Raw genomic sequence first — 21,078 nt, forward strand, 5'->3', positions numbered from 1 at the left:
CATTAGACTCAGGGTCAGCTCCCTCAACGAAGGGAAGAGGAGTTTTCACAGCTTTAGGACCATTTTCGTCGCCATTTCTAGTCTTCCCGCCATCTGCCTCTTCAATCTCTTCCTCTAAAAACAACAGCTCTGTATGCAAACTTTCTATTTCAAGTAAATCATTGTTGCTTTTTGGAGACAAACTTCCCAAGCTTATAGTTTCGTCTATATCAGAATCGTCACTGCTGTTTTGTTCACTCAACCAAACTTCAGACCCTTTTTTGTTCAAATCACTAGGCTTCAGGTATCTCAGGTTGCGCCTATCTGGTGAGAGACGGTTCGCTAGGTTGGATGGGACCCACTGTAGAGAGCCTCGAGACTGAGAGTCTTGAGATTTTGCACCTGAACTGTTTGACCAAAAGGAGGGATTCGGGGTAGAAGAAGATAGCCCTTAATCTCGTCTATCAGCTCATCCCTCCTCCCAGTCACGTGCTTACTTAAAAGGTCCCTTGGCCCATCTGTCTTGTAATGGGCCTTGGGCTCAAAACTTGTAATATAAGAACCCGACTTTAAAACTTTTGCTTGAGTTGCCTTCTCCGGCCCACCAGAAAAGGGATCCACTCGATTGGGCCCATTTTCTAAGTCTTTTCCTCCCTCATGACCTCTTAACAAGTCACGCCCCCCTGTTTTAATGGTCGAACCAGCAACCCTCCCTGTCTGAGGTTGATGGTTCAGCTCTCTCCCTTGAGACACTGGTATATTTTTGTCTATTCCCCTGACATTACTCGCGCAAAAGATCTGCCATTTGTCATAGCCTTTTCTTGCTTTCTACAGGTTTGACCTTCCATCTGCCTCAAAGCTTTTTGGCTTCCCAGAATTTGTTGGCCCTTTTTAGTGAAACATTCCTTCCCATTTGAATTAACCAATCTCACAAGTCCACGTAATGCTTCTTCTTCCTCCTTCTCCCCTCCTACCATACGAGCCTCCTTCCACAACCATGCTTCAATGGAGGATGCTAGCCACACAGAGACAAAACTCCCCTCTGTTCGTACCTCTACCTTTCATGGAATGTCTTCTGGTTTCACACCACTTAGTAGGATTGCTACTGAATACAGATCACCCCAGAAAGCTCCTTTCAAGATTCCTCCACACAATACTGCTATAGATTGCTACTTCTTGTTTCCACAGATTAAATGGCAAGCCTATTACACGCACCACCACACCATCTTCGACAAATAAATCCTTGGAATTGGATGTTGGATTCCATTTAAAGACTGTGAATGATCCGAAATCAATATTTCCAATTCATTCTCTACTGGATCTAGGAGGGCTTTACAGTTATCGAAGGGGGTTACTATGAAGACACTCTTCAGCTTCAACCTAGTTGCCAGTAAGTCAGTACCCTCCTCCAATCATTAACCTTATTCTTGGCTTGTATCACAAACTTACTATCCCACTCTTCTCTCTCTAGACCTCCCACCATTCTGCATTGGCCTTTTGTTTTTGCCATGACCACTGGCTCTTGTTCTACCCTGCTATTACTCTTTAAGCTAAAAACTCTTTGAGCAACCAGTCAACTTCCCCCCATTCTTGGCTCTGTTTTCCTACTGGTAAACACACCAGTTGCCTTTGTCCCTTACCAAAAAATTCAGCCAAAGCTATGAAGAAGCCTTTTCTATTCCTCTTACATTCAACAACATATCTTCTCCCTTCTAATGTACTAAAATCTTGCCAGTTTATCTGCTTACCTTTTGAACAGGCTCCAGCTATGAACTCTCTTAGCCACTCGATCACTTCTAATTCTTCCAGCAACATTGTACCCTTTTTCGCTTCCCTTGCCTTTAGGCTTACCTTCCCCTTGATTCTCATCTCTTCAAACGGGAATTTTTTTGCTTCTATCTTCAAGGATCTCCTCCACTGACCTACCTGCATGAACTCCATTCCCTTTTGGTTCAAACTACCCCCCACCTCTCATTTCCTTACCATTCGTTCAACTGATAAAGGGGGGAAAATCCTTCCCAATGCAATAATACCAAATTTCAGCTTCAGACAACACTACAAAATATTAGTTTCTCACATCACATTATTAACAAACCCATTTTCTTTCTTTCTTTCTTTTCCTCTTCCTTCTCTTTAACAATGCAAACACCATTGTTCGGATCACTCGAATATTTACACGTAGAGATGCCATAGGACCAGAATGCAACATGGATCTGCAGGTAGCATATTCTGGTTTGTTGGATTCCAAAGCCTTCTCTGCATGGAATAGTGATAAAAAATACAAGTTTCAAACCCAAGTTCGTAGCCTGAGGTGGCAAATTTGCTGGAAAGGATTTTGACTTGGAAGAAATAAAGGGAGTTGTGTTTTCAATGGATAGATCTAAAGCACCTGGACTTGACGGTTTCACTATTGCTTTCTTTCCGGATTGTTGGGATATCATCAAGTTAGATTTGTTGGCAGTATTTGTGGAGTTTGTGGATGTTCACTTTATAAGTCTAGGGATCAACTCCACTTTCTTAGCCTTGATACCTAAAAGGGAGATGCTGTCCAACCGAAGGACTTTAAGCCCATCAGCCTAGTGACTAGCATTTATAAAATTATGGCCAAAGTGTTGTCGTTAAGGTTAAAACTAGCCCTTCCTAATTTAATAAGCCAATCACAAGGGGCCTTCATTCAAGGAAGACAGATTATAGATCAAATTTTGATAGCAAATGAATGTGTGGAGGGCTTCAAGAGAAGGGGTAAGAAAGGTTTTGTATGTAAACTAGACTTGAAGAAAGCGTAGGACATGGTTGATTGGTCTTGTTAGCATAGGGGTATTTCTTTCTTTTTACCTAGATTAATGTTGCTGATCTGTAATGTTGTGTTGGAACCAGTGCTCCTAACTTAAATAAGGGCACACATGTCTTTTCAATCAGTTTTTATAATATAAGTTTTGTCTGGCCGTCTGGGAGTAGGTTAGGTTGACACTTCCAGATTGAACCAGAATTTCCCCTTCTCTCTTTCTCTCTTTCTTCCACCTTTCACCTCTTTCTACCTCACCGATCTCAGACATATAGAATTCTAAGGCTGGCCGAATCATAACATGGTATCAGAGCTAATTGAATCTACCTAGATTTCTATTCTCTGTGCACCCTATCTAGGGTTTCTCCTTTTTTTTTCTGCATTCAACTGGAGATAAGGGAAAGGGCTGAAAAGGAGTGATCGCCCTCTTCCCTTGGAGGATTCTGTGCCTCTAGTCAGGGCATGTGTGGTCGGTTGCTGTGGTTTCTAAGATCGCCCTCCCCTAATCGATGAAGAATAGAGGGCCGATCTGTGTGGTGCATTGGCTGTCGTGTGTGGACTGATTTCCTGCTCGTGTGGTTGTTACTTCAATGATAAGGTAAGAGATCTCAGTGCATGATATCTGTTAGGGATCAAATAGGAAGTGTGTTTCAGACCATATGCTAGGGTTTCAGACAGTAATGCGCTAGGGTTTATGCTGATTTTTGTGTATTTCGAAGGAAGAGTTATAATCATATAGTGGTGAGATTTCAGGTAGTCGTAGGAGTAGGGTTTGTGGTGTAATGAACACGCTTTTCAGCAACAACAAGTGCTGAAACCAGTGCGACAGGTGTGATCTAGTTGTGTGCAGTGTGCAGAATTCAGTGGTAATAGGATTCGGCAAGTGTGCAGAATCGGTGAGAACATAATGGGAGATAACAGTGATTGTAAACCTAGTGTGATGGTGCCTACAGACTACCTGAATGTTCAGATGACCTCCATTAAACTAAATGGAGAGATTTATGTGCCTTGGGCTAAACCCGTCGAAGTCTTTCTGAAGGCAAAGAAGAAGGTAAAACATATAAGAGAGGAGAAACCCTCCACTGACTCTCACGAGTATGAAGACTGGGAGCAAGAGGATGCTCAGACCATCACGTGGTTGTGGAATAGTATGGAACCTAGGATTAGTGTAAACTTCATGTTTCTTGACACTACCAAAGATGTGTTGGACCATGCGAAGAAATTGTATTCGGGTCAGGACAATACAACCAGAGTGTATCAGCTGTATCAAGAGTACTTTAACCTGCAATAGGGTAATCAGAGTCTTGAGGAGTACTATGCCAACATGAGAAACATACGTAATGAGTTGAATGTCTATCACCCTCTCACTTCTGATGTCAAGATTCAGCAGCAACAGAGAGAACAACTTGATGTGACTAGATTTTTGGTGGGACTAAAGTCTGAATATGAACCAGTACGGGCTCAGATATTAGGAGAATCAGCTCTTCCCTCCTTGGAAGAGGTATTTGCTCGACTCCGGAGGATTTCTATCGGATCTACTGAGAACTCTAATATCTTGGATAGATCTACCTTTGCTGTATCGAGAGGTCGTGGTACTCGAGGTGGAGCTAGGGGAGCTCAGTCTGGCCGTGGTGGTGGTAGTGGTTCTGTGTATTGCCGAAGTGGTAATGGTGGGCCTACTTATAATCGTGGTGGTGGTCGTACTGGGGGCAGAGATTCAGGGGGAGCCCGTGGTAGAGGGCGTGGCTCAAGCCCGAGGAAGTGCACTCATTGTGGTATGGATGGACATACCATTAACTATTGTTATGATCTACATGGTCCACCCTCAAGCTCCAGCTTTAGATAGGAGAATCATTCATCTGATCAGATACCTCCTACACCCACAGATGGTCCCGTGAAGGAGATGGTGAGTGTTCCCCGTGATGAATATGAGAAGTTTATCCAATCACAACAGAATACGTCGACTTTTGCTCACTCAGGTATGGCTTGTCTGGCATCCACACCCAATCCCTGGATCATTGACTTTGGAGCCTCCGATCACATTACTTGAACTCCAAGTGTGTTTTCATCCTTATCTCATTGCTCAACATCACAATCTGTCACCCTTGCTAATGGTTCCATATCCTCAATCTGTGGTGTTGGTAATGTTGACCTAGATCCTGTATCCCTCTCCTCAGTTTTGTATGTTCCTAAATTGCCTTTTAATCTTATGTCTGTCAGTAAGCTGACCAAATCACTTAACTACTCCATTACCTTTTATCCTTCTATGAGTGTTTTTTAGGATCTCAAGACGGGGATGAAGATTGGTGGAGGGCATGAAACTAGTGGATTGTATTATCTTGATGGTGGTGGTGGTAGTCATCTCTTTCTCCTCTCTAGTGGCACTGCCGATTTGGTCATCCGTCGCTAAAAGTCTTTAAGTCTTTGGTTCCGTCCTTGAGTCTGCTTTTTGTTTTGGATTGTGAGTCGTGTCAGTTTGGGAAACACCATCGTGTTCCCTTTAGTTCTAGGGTTGATAACCATGTGTCGAGTCATTTTTCTTTAATTCATTCAGATGTTTGGGGTCCTTATAAAGTGATGTCATATAATGGATACAAATATTGTCATTTTTGTAGATGATTTTTCAAGGATGGCGTGGCTCTATCTAATGAAAGAAAGAAGTGAATTGTTTACCATTTTTCAGAAATTTTATGCTGAGATTCGTAACCAATTTGGTACCCACATCAAAGTTTTTCGTTCTGATAATGGCCGCGAATATTTATCTTCATCATTTCAGGAATACCTAGACCAACACGGCATTATACATCAGACCTCATGTACCTACACCCCACAACAAAATGGGGTGGCTGAGAGAAAGAATCGCCATCTCCTGGAAACAGCAAGATCCCTCATGCATCACATGCATGTTCCCAAACCCTTTTGGAGTGATGCAGTGCTTACCTCGTGCTTTCTGATTAATCGGATGCCCACGTTCATCCTTGATGGTCATTCTCCGTTCCAGGTCTTGTTTCCCGCTTTGTCTTCATTTCCTCTTACGCCGAGGGTATTTGGGTGTGTTTGCTTCGTCCATAATCTGGGTCCCGAGAATGACAAGTTCGATGCCCGTTCTCTTAAGTGCATCTTCCTTGGCTATTCTCGGGCCCAGAAAGGGTGTCGGTGTTACCATCTTAGTTCTCGACGGTACTTTGTGTGTGCTGATGTCACCTTCTTTGAGTGTACTACGTTCTTTTTGGGGTTCGGTGATGCTTCTTCCTCCTCATCACCTCCTCCTCTTCCACTTCCCGTTGTTGACCCTCTTCCCTTGGTTCCAGCCATGACCAAACCCTTGCCTCCGGTGCCACCACCTGTTGAATGCCCACCTATCCATCATGTGTATACACATCACCCACGCGTACTAGCTACTACTCCTCCGGCTACATCTTTGTCGACGGATCTAGTACTAGACCCGCACTCAGCATCTGAGCTTGACCTTCTAATTGCTTTGCGGAAAGGTAAACGCACTTGCACCCTTCATCCTATTTCTAATTATGTTTCACTTACTCACCTTTCCGCTTCCCATCGTCAGTTTGTCACCTTGTTATCATCAGTTGTTGCCCCTAAGGATGTCTAAGAAGCCCTTGCCTCTCCAGGGTGGTGTCGAGCCATGGAAGAAGAACTCTCTGCCCTTCATCATAATCATACTTGGGACCTCACTGCTCTTCCTCCTGGGAAGCATGTTGTTGGTTGTAAATGGGTTTATACGGTTAAGTATCTACCTGATGGTAGTGTTGAACGCCTGAAAGCGCAATTGGTTGCAAAAGGGTACTCCCAAACCTATGGTATTGACTACACAGAGACCTTCTCACTGGTTGTTAAGATAGGGTCAGTTCGTGTTGTGATCTCTCTTGCAGCCATGTATGAGTGGCCACTATATCAGCTTGATATCAAGAATGCCTTTTTGCATGGTGACTTACTCAAGGAGGTCTACATGGAACAACCTCCAGGGTTTGTTGCTTAAGGGGAGGATGGTAAGGCGTGTAGACTAAGGAAGGCTATATATGGGCTTAAACAGTCTCCTTGAACGTGGTTTGGTAGGTTTAGTGAAGTGGTAAAGAAGTTTGGTATGAAACAGTGCAAAGTTGACAATTTTGTATTTAGTCATGATTCTCCAGGAGGAAAAATACTGTTGGTGGTGTATGTAGATGATATTGTTATTACTGGAAATGATATCATGGGTGTTGACAGGCTGAAGACTTATCTGCAGGATCACTTTCAGACAAAGGATCTGGGTAAACTAAAATACTTATTGGGGATAGAGGTAGCAAGATCCAAGTATGGTATTAACCTGTGCCAGAGAAAATATGTGCTTGATTTGTTGGAAGAAATAGGCTTGTTGGGTGCCAAACCAGCTGAAACACCCATGGACACAAATACCAAGCTAAGCAGTGATATGGGTGAAGTGTTTGAAGACCCTGGCAGATACCGATGACTTGTGGGCAAACTGAGCTACCTAACCATTACTAGACCAGACATCTCATTTGCGGTTAGTGTGGTAAGCCAGTTCATGCAAAAACCTCTGATTCCTCATTGGAATGCAGTTCCGAGAATTGTGAAGTATCTAAAAGGGGCTCCGGGTCGCAGTCTGATATACAAGAGTGGTGGAAAACTTGAAATAGAAGGGTATTCTGATGCTGACTGGGCCAGTTCTATGTCTGATAGGCGATCTACTACAGGCTATTGCACTTTCCTGGGAGGTAACCTGGTGACATGGAAAAGTAAGAAGTAGATTGTTGTGGCAAGAAGCAGTGCAGAAGCAGAATATAGGGCTATGGCGCACACCGCTTGTGAATTAGTGTGGCTAAGGAACCTTTTACAGGAAGTAGGGTACAACATCAACACTCAATGAAGCTCTATTGTGATAATCAGGCTGCAGTTCATATTTCCTCTAATCCGGTGTTTCATGAAAGAACCAAGCACATTGAAGTTGACTGCCACTTTGTAAGGGAGAATGTGCTGAATGGAGAACTAGACACTACACATGTTAATACAGGAAATCAATGGGCTAACTTATTTACAAAAGGCTTGAGTCGGGGAAGAGTGGACTACATATGTAACAAGCTGGGAGTATATCATATACTCCCAGCTTGAGGGGGAGTGTTAGCGTAGGGGTATTTCTGTCTTTTTACCTAGATTAATGTTGTTGATCTGTAATGTTGTGTTGGAACCAGTGCTCCTAACTTAAATAAGGGCACATATGTCTTTTCAATCAGTTTTAATAATATAAGTTTTGTCTGGCCGACTGGGAGTAGGTTAGGTTGACACTTCCAGTTCGAACCAGAATTTCCCCTTCTCTCTTTCTCTCTTTCTTCCACCTTTCTACCTCTTTCTACCTCACCGATCTTAGACAGATAGAATTCTAAGGCAGGTCGAATCATAACAGGTCTTTTTTGTTGGAGTCCCTGAGGAACTTTCGGTTTGGAGAGAAATGGTGTGGTTGGATCGATGCTTGTTTAAAAACTTTCCATTTTTCAGTTTTAGTTAAGGGAGTGGTTAGAAACTTCTTTCCAGCCTCTAGAAGGTTGAGACAAGGGGATCCCCTTTCTCCTTTCCTTTTCACTTTGGTAGCTGATGTGTTTAGTAGGCTCATTTTGAGAGCTGATGGTTTGGACATGTTTAGAGGATGGAGGGTAGGAAGAGAAGGTATTGTGGTGACACACTTGCAATTTGCGGATGATACAATCATTTTTTGTGAGACTGGAGAACCCGTAATGGCTGGGAACTTGGAATGAGTAATAAAGTTGTTTGAATGAGTGTCGAAGATGAAGGTCGATTTTGAAAAGAGTTGTGTAGTTGTGGTAAATTTGGAGATGGAGGAGTTGAGTGAAGTAGTAGAGTCCTTAGATTGCCTTACCTCTAGCTGGCCTTTGAAGTACTTGGGTGTGCCTTTAGGAGATAGTCCAAGAGAAGGAAGATTTTGGAATTCAATTATAGAAAAATGCACAAAGAAGCTTGAAGTAGATTGGAAGAGAAACTACATTTCCCTTGGGGGTCGTATTACTTTAATAAGACCTACTCTTGCGAACTTGCCAACTTACCTTCTCTCGGTCTTTAGAATGCTACAAAAGGTGATTTTCAGGGTAGAGAAAGTCATGAGGGATTTCTTGTTGGAGTCGGGGGAAGGAAGGATCATGTGGTTAGGTGGAAAATACGCTTAGGAGGAAGGAGCATGGGGTTTGGGATTAGGCAATCTAAGGAAAAAAAATACAGCCTTACTAGGCAAATGGCTGTGGAGGTGGCCTCTAGAAAGGGAAAGACTTTGGCATAAAGTTGTAAGGAGTGTGCATGGTGTTGCAGGCAATGGTTGGGATGTTGGTGTATCTCGGCTGGCTATGCTGAAATCTCCATGGACGGCTATTCATAGTATTCTTCCTGTTTTCTTGAACCTGATCAGGTATGACGCTTGTACTAGAGATAGGGTTTTGTTTCGGGAGGATGTTTGGATTGGTGACTTCACCCTCAAGGACCTTTTTCTCTCCTTGTATTCCATCCCGTGTTTTAAAAACGAGCCAATTCAAAGGTTTATGTCCTCCTCCTTTTCTTTTGGTATAAACTAGAATCTGGGTTTTAGAAGAGAGATTTGAGAGATTCTGAGCTTGACCAGGTTGTTTTGTTCCTTAAAGCTATTGATCCTGTTTGCTTGGACCCTTCTTGTCTAGATACCCGTATTTGGAAGCCTTTGCCCTCAGGATCCTTTTTTTGTTCTTCTTTCTTTACTTCCTTGTGCGCCTATCCGCTGCCTCAACCTTTTCATAAAAAGGATGTGTGGTCCAAACCTGTCCCTCCAAAAGTGGGAGCCCTTTGTTGGGATGTTTTCCTTAGAAAAATCAACACGTTGGGTGTTTTGCAAAAAAGAAGACCTAGTCTTTGTATCTCTCCTAACTGGTGTACTCTACGCAAAGCAAATGAAGAAAGTTGCTACTATATACTAATCACCTGCCCTTTTGTTGTGGGCCTTTGGGAAAAGCTTTTTGATCCTTTTGGGTGCAGGTGGAAAGAACCGGAGCAGATTTGCAATCTTTTTGACCCTACAACTTTCAGGTGACCAAAGAGAAGAGGAAGAGTTTTGTGGAGGTGTGCTAGAGCTGCTTTGGTGTGGACTGTGTGGGAGGGGAACAAAATGCTAGAGTCTTGAATAACGAGGAGAAGGATCAGGCATGTGTATTAGAAAGTATTTTATGTAGGGCCAAAAGCTGGGTAAAATCCTTGGACTTGTTCTCATCCTACACTTTTGATGATATAAGTAGGAATTGGGAACAACTAGCCAAAAGTTCTGCAGTCAGAAGCAAGTCAGTGGTAGATTGGAAGCCTCCTGATGTAGGCTTCATAAAATTATATTTTGATGGCACTAGTTTGGGCAACCCAGGGCCATCTGGATTAGGGGGAGTCTTTAGAAATGCTGAGGGCCAGATTGTAGCCCTATTTTCTGGTCCTATAGGGATGGGGGATTCAGTCAATGCAGAACTCCAAGCTGTGATACAAGGAGCAGAAATTGCAAAAGAGTTGGCAGTAGAGCATTTAATTATTGAATGTGGCTTTGAGAAGATTTAAGTGGCTAACATGAAATATTTCAGTCACAGTTCAATCGGAAAGAAGATTGGTAAATGGGCTGGAAGATTTCCTAGCCAAACAAGGAGTACATAGGAATTAGATCTTTTGGGCTCAATTGCAAGCTTTATGATGTAGTTTGGAGGCTGCACCTCACGCCTCTTTGGGGGGAGTTGTAGGATGTATACTATGTTTTTTTTTTTATTTAATAAAATTATCATTATCTATAAAAAGAAAAAAAGACAACTGTCTGAAGCTATCGGATTTGTTCAAGCAGGGAGTTCTTTACCAGCATCATATCCATCATGAAGCTAATCAGGCAGCTGACTGGCTGGTGTGAGAGATTCAAAATGCTGTTTGTTGTGCTCTTTCTGTTGATGTTCTCAGTCTTCCCTGCTGTCTGAATTATATCTGCTTTTGTGGTTCTTAGGGACGTGCTACCCCTCATCTTGTGTAGCCCCTTTGGATTTATCAAGAAAAAGTGAGATATTAAAAGATTTGAAATTTAAAATTGGCATAAATTTAGGCATATTGTTGAAATGATTCTAAATTATGCAGAAACAAACCCAAACTTAAAATTGACTTTATCATTCAACAATTAAGTAGACCTTGAGTTGCTGGAATGCTGAATGACACGTTTTTAAATTTGGAACTTTTTCAGCATTCTACTTTCTTATTTCAGCAGTTATTGAATGCCACCATAAGACCAGAAGCACCAGAGACAGAAAAGAATGAAGTAGACAGATTGGAAAACAGAAAGTATCTATTTAGTTCAATTCTGCCTCCCAATGATAACCTAGGTTTGGTGCCAATATACTTCAAGAAGCGATATCATCTGGAGGTTTGTATTTGTAACTTTATTTGCCTCATGAATATGTTTGATTGCCTATTTATTTTGGCGATTGTAGCTTTCCATGGTTTTGTCTTCCAGGCATCATGAAAAACATTCATCAGAGTTCCATATTATACACATCTTTAACTTGTTTTTGTCATCTTGGATCACGTAAATACATTTCTTGCTTTAGAATTTCATATCATGACATCATCTTTGCAGTGAAAAAGTAGCTCTCCAGGCTTTGAAGGCCAGTGATTGGCACCTTGAAGGAGCCTTTGATATATTCTACAGTCAGCCTCAGGTTAAAGCCATTCCTGATTCTAGGCATCTTGAAGAGCTTTACAATAGGTATAAAGGTAATTGTTAGTTTTTTATTGTAATTACATTTGCAGTATTTGTCATTTTTTGTCTTACATTTGGGATTCAGTTTCCAAGTGATGTCTTATCTATGTTGAAGTTGTATGACTAGTTGGAGATGGACATAGTTAAAACATGGTACATGGTCTTGGACAAACAAAATTAAACCACCAGCAGCACAAAAAAAAAGGAAGGAAAAAAGGGAGGGTTTATATACTTTTTTTGGGTCGTTTTGTACTCTTCTATACTTTTATTGTACCGATAAAGAAAAGGGAGGGTTTATATTTGATATATACATTTCTTTGGTTGCTCATTCCTTTGTTAATTATTTGTGTATCACATTATGTTGCTTAGTAAGTTGCATTCTAAAAGATGATATTTTGTGCAGATCCTTATGTTGATATGATTCTAGCAGATGGTATCTCTCTTCTTTGCAATGACCTACAGGTATCTTGGCTCAATTAAATTATATTATTCATGATTCTTTGAAGGATTGAATATATATGGCATTCCCAGTTGAATATATGTATGAAAAATTTCTCTACATTTTCCTTTTCCAAGATTATCTAGACTCTACCTTTCTATTACCACCTGCATTTCTCCCTTGAAACCTGTTGACATATTTATGTGGCTTTGTTTTTGGTAGGTCGATCCTGGGGACATTGTAATGGTATGTGCCCGTTCTTTAAGCAAATACTTTTTTCCTGGACCATGGATAATTAGCTAATGTGTAGGAAACTAGGTCATTTTGATTAGATTATTGTTAAAGCTAACATTAATGTGTGCTTGGGGGGAGAGGAATACTTAAAATTTTGAGAGTCCCTAGTTTCCCTAATATTTCCACGACATATTTCCATTTCCATGGGTAGCGACATGAAATTGTACCGGAGTCAACATATTCCCCAATGAACAGTAGCAGCACTATGTGGAGTACAACTGTACAAGAGATAGTTTCCATGGCATGCATATTCCCCAGTGAACACTAACCAGCACTATATGAAGTACAAGAGATAGTATTAAAACACAAGTTGGTGATAATATTGTAGATATGTGGAGTAACAATGTTATTGCCTACCTAACTTACATGATTACCACTTTGAGCTAGCTAAATATTCATTTCAAGCATGAAATTAAATATTAATTTTTCTTTGTTAATAGGTTATTTGGTTGATCTATTACAACCATTTACATTTTCTGTCAGTTTAAATTTTGCTTTAACTCATTCTATAAGCTTTGAATCTTAAGGTTTATAGGGCAACTCCTGAATGTATTATTTTGTCCATAACCTTAATTAGCTTTGTTTAGTGATTTGGAACAAGATAATAATTTAAAAGGGTGTGCCTATGCTCTCTTTTATCATTTCATAAAATATCATTCTATATTTTGCGTACAATGTTTCAACCAGGCCTATAATTTTTACAATGTTTCCGACATTTCCAACATGTTTCTTGTATTCGGACGATTGACATTTCCATTAACATTGACATTTCAAACCTTGTTTGGGAACACTAGTTCCACTGATCAAGTGATACTGGGAGGAATCAAAGGAAAACTATTTCCTGGTTATTAGTGCACAAGAAACTCAGAAGTTAAGATTATAATTGACAGGTACATATTTTCTTGTTAATTGCTTGCTAACAGAATTTACAGAAATACTGTGTAGTCCCATACACAACATGGGTATACATGGTCAGTAGTTGTATCCTTATTTTTTGTTAATATCACAGTACATTGCATTTCAAATAAAACCCTAACATTTAGATGGCTTCTTGGTGGGATGATCCTCCTTCCTAATTGGCTCCAATTGAAAAGGAAGGGTATTTCTAATTAAAATTTCATATTTGAGGTAGCTATAAATTTGGTCTAATGGATTTGGGGATATTGTCTTAATGCCACTTGATCAGTGATTTAAAAGGCCTGCCTTGGGTGTGCCTAGGCAAAAAAGTGAGGTTCATTTTAAGGTATGTGCCTTGCCCTAGGTTCCAGATGTGCTTTTTTATTTTTTGTGCTTTTAGTGTTTTTAAAACATGGTGGCTGGGTCAGGAGCTCTGCCCCTGGACCCTCAACCAACTCCCTTGAAGCAAGTCCAAACAAAGTCCATGTGGTCTTAAAATTTTTAATCCCTAAAAACTGATTTTATAATTTTAATTATCTTTTAAAAATGGGAAAATCTATGATGTAGAAAAGATATGGTATGGAAAAAGTTTTGACCAATCAAAACACACCCATGAATTTTGATAAACAACACCTGATTCGCTACCAAGTTTATGATTCCAGTTGATTGGTCAGATGTTTTTTTTTGGTCAATAACAGTCAATGCACTTGTGATTATTGTCTTAATTTGTTATAATCGTCAATGTCAATTAATTGTGTCCAGGTTCTTGTTACCATGGATTTTTACCTTCTCTGCAGTTGGTTGTTTCCTGGCATATGAAGGCTGCTACCCTGTGTGAATTTTCAAGGCAGGAGTTCGTAGGTGGATTACAGTCATTGGGGCAAGTATTAATTAATTACTGTTATCGTTTTCATTATGTTCTAGGTTTTTGTTGTATATAGGATTGAAACATGGTTTCTTCTGAGTTATATTGAGGTTGAATATTGTGATGACAGGGTAGATTCACTTGAGAAGTTCCGTGAAAGGATACAGTTTATGCAATCAGAACTAAAGGATGAGCGTATGTTTATTTTATTCTGGGAAATACAAAATGATCATCCTGTATTCAGAAAATTGTTTTGTATTTTTTATTTATCTTTATATGGGATAGACTTGTAAGTTTGCAACTTTTGGGGGAATGTTGGAACTCCAAGGTTTTTATTAACATTTTGGAGGTAGTAGGTTTAAGTGTAGTTACTCTTGCTGAGTTAATGTTCACTCTTCAACTATGCTTGCACAGAAAAGTTCCGTAAGATATACAACTTTGCCTTTGGCTGGGCTAAAGAAAAGGTATGTCTGATTTATCAGCTGTGGTAACTGTTAGTTTGTTCTTTGATAACTTTCTGGATGCTTGCTTTTGTTTCTAATTTGGAAAAGAATTGATTGCAGTTGGTATGACTTTTTACAAATTGCATGATGTTACTTATCTGGGGGCTTCTGTGTGATATAGAGATTGTAATAGGCCTTTCTATGAATTTTAGGTTTGGTTTATCAATCTGGTTAGGCAATGACTAGTCATCATAGCCTCTTTAGTTGATGTTATGACTAGTCCCTAGGTGTTAACCAGCTCACCACAAATAAAAAAAAAATGTTTTGACATATTGATTCAACCTCATATTCATGTTAGTATAGATTGAAATTTGCGATAAAAAAAATGATACAGAATGTATCATAGCAATCTTTGTTTTGCAAACACAAAATTGAAGGCTGGATACGCTGGGATAGAGAGTTACAACCTTTGTTTTCAAATAAGCTTGATTATTTAATGTTGGTCCATTGATTGTGGCAACTCCATACGAGTATAACACTGATTGGAAGGAAAAGTTAAAAGAACTCCTTTACTGTCTTCTTTCATTTTATGCTTTGTTTTATTTTGTATACCATTACCCAGCCATGTGCCATCAGCATTGCTTTAAGTAGCACGCATATAACAAAATAAAAGCATATGTGATATTTTAAATAATTACGATAAGCACAAATAGATAAAACTTTAAAATGATGGCTTAATATTAGGTATGACTTATGAGGATGGATACAATCAAGGTTTAAAATTTTACTGTCTTCTTTCATTTTATGCTTTGTTTTATTTTGTATACCATTACCCAGCCATGTGCCATCCTCATTGCTTTAAGTAGCATGCATATAACAAAATAAAAGCATATGTGATATTTTAAGTAATTACGATAAGCACAAATAGATATAACTTTAAAATGATGGCTTAATATTAGGTATGACTTATGAGGATGGATACAATCAAGGTTTAAAACTTTGACACGTATTGGGCCATATCGGCTAATATGTATCGTATCAGGAGCTTCGCGATATACCCCTACAGAGAAGGTGTTTCGGGGTCTGATCTGGTTCGGGGGGTAGAAGGGCCTTAAACCAACCCTTCTGAACCAGTTGCAGAAGAAAAACTAAAAAAAAAATAAAACCGAGCCACGATACAAGCCGATACACCCCTACCGGTGTATCGGCTTGTATCAATATTTTGTACCTTGGATACAATGACATTATGGTGGGGAGCTCATATCTCCATTTGACTTAATCATATGTTTTTTCCATGTCTAACTTGCATTACACCCTGCGTTGATGCCTGACTAAATATATTCATTAGCTTAGCTAATAAGGATCACCGAGTATTTTGCAACCATCCAGAAAGGCTCCCTGTGATGGTGAAATTACCTTCTTATTAGCATCCATTGAATCAGAGAACTTTAGTGGAAGGAGTGGACTAGCCTAGATTGAGTGATGAGAAGGTAAGTTGGTTGGAAAGAAACTTTAAGAGGAGATTACACAAGCAATTTTTCTGGTGAACAAATCTAAAGCTCTGAGCTCGGATGGCTTTATGATGGCTTTCTTTCAAGATTGTTGGGAAGTGATAAAAGATGACTTGTGTGGTGTCTAGGAATTTATAGATAAGCACATGGTAAATGCTGGAGTGAATGCTACCTTTTTGGCCTTAGTCCCAAAGAAGCTTGAGGTTAGCCACCCTAAGGACTTTAGACCAATTAGCTTGGTGACAAGTATCTATAAAATCTTAACTAAGGTTCTTTTTTTGATGCTTAAAGAAGTTGTAACTTCTATCATCAGCCAATCCCAAGGGGCTTTCATACAAGGGAGACAAATAGGATATCAGATTCTCATTGCCAATGAGTGTGTCCATGAAATGAGGATATCTAAGCAAAAAGGCTTTGTGTGTTAGTTGTCTTGAAAAAAGCCTACAATCTGGTGTATTAAGTAACTATGGGTTTGGGGAAAGGTGGTTGTAGTTGGGTATTTGGTTGCATTAGTTCTTGCCACTATTCTATCCTAGTTAATGGAGTAGTGAAGGACTTCTTTCCCATTTGTAAGGGGGTTAGGCAAGGGGATCTGCTTATGCCCTTCCTCTTTACTCTATTAGTTGATTTTCTTAGCGAGTTGATCTCCAAGGCTGATAGAGAAGATGTTGTAAGAGGTTAGAGAATAGGTAGAAATAGCAGATGTTTCAGCAAAGTAGGGAGTTGAAAGACCGTATTTGTTCTGGGGAAAATTGTAATCTGGTGCTGATTGGTTTGTTGGTTTCCCAGTCAGTTGTAATTTTCACTGGAAGTCAATAAAATTGCTCATTCTTTACTGATAAAAAAAGAATGGGTAAAGATGGGGTTGATGTGGGGAATGTAGCAAATCTAAAGTTGTTGCTTAGAAGCTTTGAAAGAATATCCCATTTGAGAATCAATTTAGAAAAGATCTGTATAGAAGGGGTCAATTTGGAGGTGAGGGAGGTTGAGACTGTGGCTGAGAGTTTAGAATGTTCTATTTCTTCTTATCCTTTAACCTATCTAGGGCTTCTAACCCTAGGGAGAGTAGCTTTTGGAACCCAATGTTAGAAAATGAAAAGAGATTAGGCTCGTGGAAGAACTACATCTCCTTGGCTGGTAGGATCACTTTGATCAGCCACACTCTTGAATCTGCCCACCTATTTTCTGTCTGTTTTTAGAATACTACCTAGGGAAGAAAAGAAGTTGGAAAAAATAATGAGAGATTTCTTTCGGAACCAGAGGAAAGTAAAAAGGACCATTTGCTCAAGTGGGAGATTGTGTGCAAGAGTAAGGAGGGAACTTGGGGTTAGGTAGTGTGATTCAAAAGAATATTGCTTTGTTGGGGAAGTGGCTGCGGCATGAAGTGGTAGGAAGCATTGATGGTTATTTAGAGAATGGATGGGATGTTGTTGTATCTCAGAGGGCTACTTTGGCAACACCCTGGAAGGCAATTTGCAGTATTTTTCCTATTTTCCTTAGGTTTGTCAGGATGATATTTTCTCTGCAAACTTTATTCGATTTTGGGAGGATGTCTGGATTGGGGATAGCCCCTTAAAGGACCTATTCCTTTTTTTTGTCTCCTTGTACAAAAAAGATGTGGTTTCAAAGTTTCTCTGTCCTATAAATCCTTTGGCTCCAAATTGGGATTTTGGGTTCCACGGAGGGTTAAGGGATGAGTAAATTGATTGCTTGTCTAATTTGCTTTGCCGCCTCAATAAGGTTTGTTTGGATGCCTTTGAATCAGATAAATGGGTTTGGTTTCCATAGCTTAAAGGAGCCTTCTCTTGTACCTCTTTTTTCAAGTCCCTTTGCCAATCTTTGTCTCAGTAAGATTTCCCTATTAAGGAAGTTTGGTGCAGACTGTACCCCAAAAATTATGGCTTTTTGTTGGGAAGTGTTATACGGGAAAGTAAACACCTTGGACAACTTACAGAAGAGACCACCTTACCTTTGTATTTCACCAAACTGGTGTGCATCCTTTGCAAGTCTTATGCTGAGGATTGCTACCATCTGCTAGTCACTTGCTCCTTTACTGCAGAGTTGTGGGGTTGGCTTTTTTATTGTTTGGGTGCAGGTAGAATATGCCAGCAGATGTAAGCATGCTCTTTAATCTTTCTACATTCACGTGACCTAACAAAAGAGGAAAGGTTATGTGGAGATACAGCTTTGCTTTGGACAATTTGGGAAGAGAGGAATGCGAGAATATTCCAAGAGAAGGAGAGAAGCTGCCAAGAATTAAAGGAGTGTGTATTGAATAAGGTAATATACTGGTTAAAGATGATGGATTTATTTAACCAACTCTCGTTTAATGATATTTGGAGGAATTGGTCAGTAGTAGCAAGGTGTTTTCCTCTAAAAAATTAGGGTGGAATCAAGCTAGGCACCCCCTCCTGAAGGTTTATTTTTGAAGCCGAATTTTGATGGGAGTAGTCAAGGCAACCCAAGTCCCTCTTGTTTGGGAGGAGTTGTGAGGAACGAGCTTGGAGATATTGTGCTTTTCTACCTAGGGTTCTTTGGGTGTTGGAGACTCTAGTAGGGCAGAATTACTAGCGGCCATTCAAGGAGTGCAGTTTGCAACCTTTTTAGGTGTGGAGCAGCTTTTGATTCAAGGGGATTTCAAGGTGGTAGTGTGCTGATTGAAGGACCCAAACACTGATGTGTGGTCCTACAAGAATGAAGTCAAAACGTTCAAGTGGCTAACACATAATATATCTGTAAGAATACAATGGGTGGGGGAGATCAGCAAATGCAGTAGCTCATTGTCTAGCCAAGCAAGGGGAAAATAGGGAACTTTTGTCTTGGGCTCAGGTGTATTTTGTTGTTTGTTGTTATTATTATTATTATTTTTTTTTTTGTGCTTTCTTTATACTTTGCCAGGAGAAGTCGCAGCTCACGCCTATGCAAGGGATGCTTGTATCAGCAGAAGTGGCGGTTTCTCCCCTTTATACTTTTGCCCATCAACACAATCTTCTCTGCAACCAGCGGAAGCGGCGGTTGCTCCCCTTTAGCGAACATTGAGAGGCAGGAGTCATTCCAGCAGTGGTGATCTATTACCAGCGGTCGAAATCGCAGCAGAAATCATTTTAGGCATCCCAGAGAGGAGAGAAGAGAGATGGAGAACAGGTTTGTGGAAGTTGCAAAATGGAGGAAAGAGATAATGATTGGAGCACAAGTTTTCATTCTTGAAGAGATAAGGATCAGAGGCCAGCAGAGCTTGATGATTAGGGAGGCAAAGAGAGCTACAATATTGCTGGAAAGTCTTGAAGTGACCGAATGGATGCAGAAGTTTGTTTAAGAAGCAAGTTCTAAAGGTAAACAAATGAACTTTACGAAGTTCAACCTTGATGGAAGAAAGAGGTATGGGTTGGAATGCAAAAGGAATGCAAAAGGTTGTTACATAACTCTGCAGGAATTCTTTGGAGGAAGAAAGAAGCAGGTGGTCTGTTTCCCAGAAAGTAAAAGGGGTAATGGTTGGAAGGCAGTGGCACAGGTACTGAGTGACTTTATTCAGCAGCTGAAAACAAAACAAGTAGAGGCTGTAGCAAAGGAAAAGAAAGGGGGTTTGCAAAGGAGAGAGGAAGAACCCAGTTTTGGGTAAATGGTTGTGGAGATGGCCTTTGGAGAGGGAGAGACTCTAACATTAAGATTATAGGAAGTATCCATGGATGCGTAGATAATGGTTGGGATGTTGGTATTATCTTGGCGGGCTACTTTAAACTCTCCGTTGAAGACTATAATTGGTGTTCTTCCCAAATTCTCAAGCCTTATCAAGTATGAGGTGTGTTCTAGAGATTGGGTTCTGTTTGGGAAGATATTTGGATTGGTAACTCCACCCTCATGGACTGTTTTCCCTCTTTGTATTCTATTTCTTTCTATAAACATTCAAAGGTTTGTCTCTTTTTCATAGTCTTCTAGTATCAACTGGAACCTGGGCTTTGGGGGAGACTTGAATTCGATTGGGTTGCCTTGCTCCTTAAAATTCTTGACCCTGTTTGTTTGGACCCTTCTAAACCTGATGCTAGCATTTGGACTCCTAAACTCTGGGCTTTTTCTCTTGTACTTCTTTATTCTCTTCTTTGTGTTATGTTCCTAACCCTCAGCCTTTCCACTGTAAGGAAATTTGATCAAAACCCATCCTTCCTAAGATGGAGCTCTTTGTTAGGAAGCCTCTCTTGGAAAATTAAACACTTCGGACAATTTGCAAAAGAGAAGGCCTAGATTTAGTATTTCTCCTAACTGGTGTATACTCTACAAAGCTAATGGACTAAGTTGTTACCACTTACTAATCTCCTGCCCCTTTGTTGTAGGCTTTCGGGAAATTTTTTGGGTCTTTTTGGATGCAAGTAGAATGAGCCTCTGTAGATTGGTAGTCTAAAGGACAGGGATGAGGCTTCTATTTGTTATTGTATAATTAACAGGGTTATAAATTGGGATAAAGCCTCGGACTTGTTTTCATATTTCTCCTTTGATGACATTTGCAGAATTGGGAACTGGTGGCAAAAGGCCCTTCTATCACTGACAAGTCTGTTGTAGATTGGAGGCACCTTGAAGAAGGCTTTATCAAGCTAAATTTTGATTGCAGTAGTCTAGGAAACTTTGGGCCCTCTGGTATTGGGGGAGTGTTCAGAAATGCAAGAGGGTAGGTTATTGTGTTATTCTCTGCTCCCATTGGAGTGGGGGATGTAATGTGGACGTCTATGCAGTCTTACAGGGTGCAAGAGATTGCTAGAGAGCTGGGCTATGAGAGATTGCTAATTGAAGGTGACTCTAAACTGGTAATTGGGTGGCTGAAGTAACCAGAGACAGTAGCTTGGTCCTATAGGGGGCTTTCTGAAGGATCAAGTGGCTGACCACATATATGATAGTTTTCAATGGGAAAGAAGATTGGCAGATTGTTTGTCTAAGCAAGGGATGCATAAGAATCAGTTATTTTGGGTTAAATTGTAATTTTGTTTTTTTACTTTTGAGGCCACATCCCATGCCTCTTTGTGGGAAGCCTTTACAGGGGGGTTTGCTTTGCTTCCCAACATTTTTATGGTGAGAGCACCTCTATCAGAGCTGAATTTAATGCTCTCTATGATGG

At 40.3% G+C, this 21,078-nt stretch overlaps 1 protein-coding gene across 2 annotated transcripts in view; it reads right to left on the reverse strand.

The window, feature by feature from the left end:
* LOC148872559 (origin of replication complex subunit 1B-like) overlaps positions 1-21,078 on the reverse strand; it is a 72,813-nt gene that overhangs the window by 47,627 nt on the left and 4,108 nt on the right. For both annotated transcript variants that reach the window (XM_088972249.1, XM_088972250.1), the window contains one exon: positions 10,638-10,808. The gene's annotated coding sequence lies outside the window, so the exon portion shown is untranslated. The remainder of the gene's footprint in view (positions 1-10,637; positions 10,809-21,078) is intronic.

Source organism: Nelumbo lutea, chromosome 2 (assembly GCF_056320005.1).
Source record: "Nelumbo lutea isolate HS-2025 chromosome 2, American lotus-T2T, whole genome shotgun sequence".
Classification (NCBI taxonomy): domain Eukaryota; kingdom Viridiplantae; phylum Streptophyta; class Magnoliopsida; order Proteales; family Nelumbonaceae; genus Nelumbo; species Nelumbo lutea.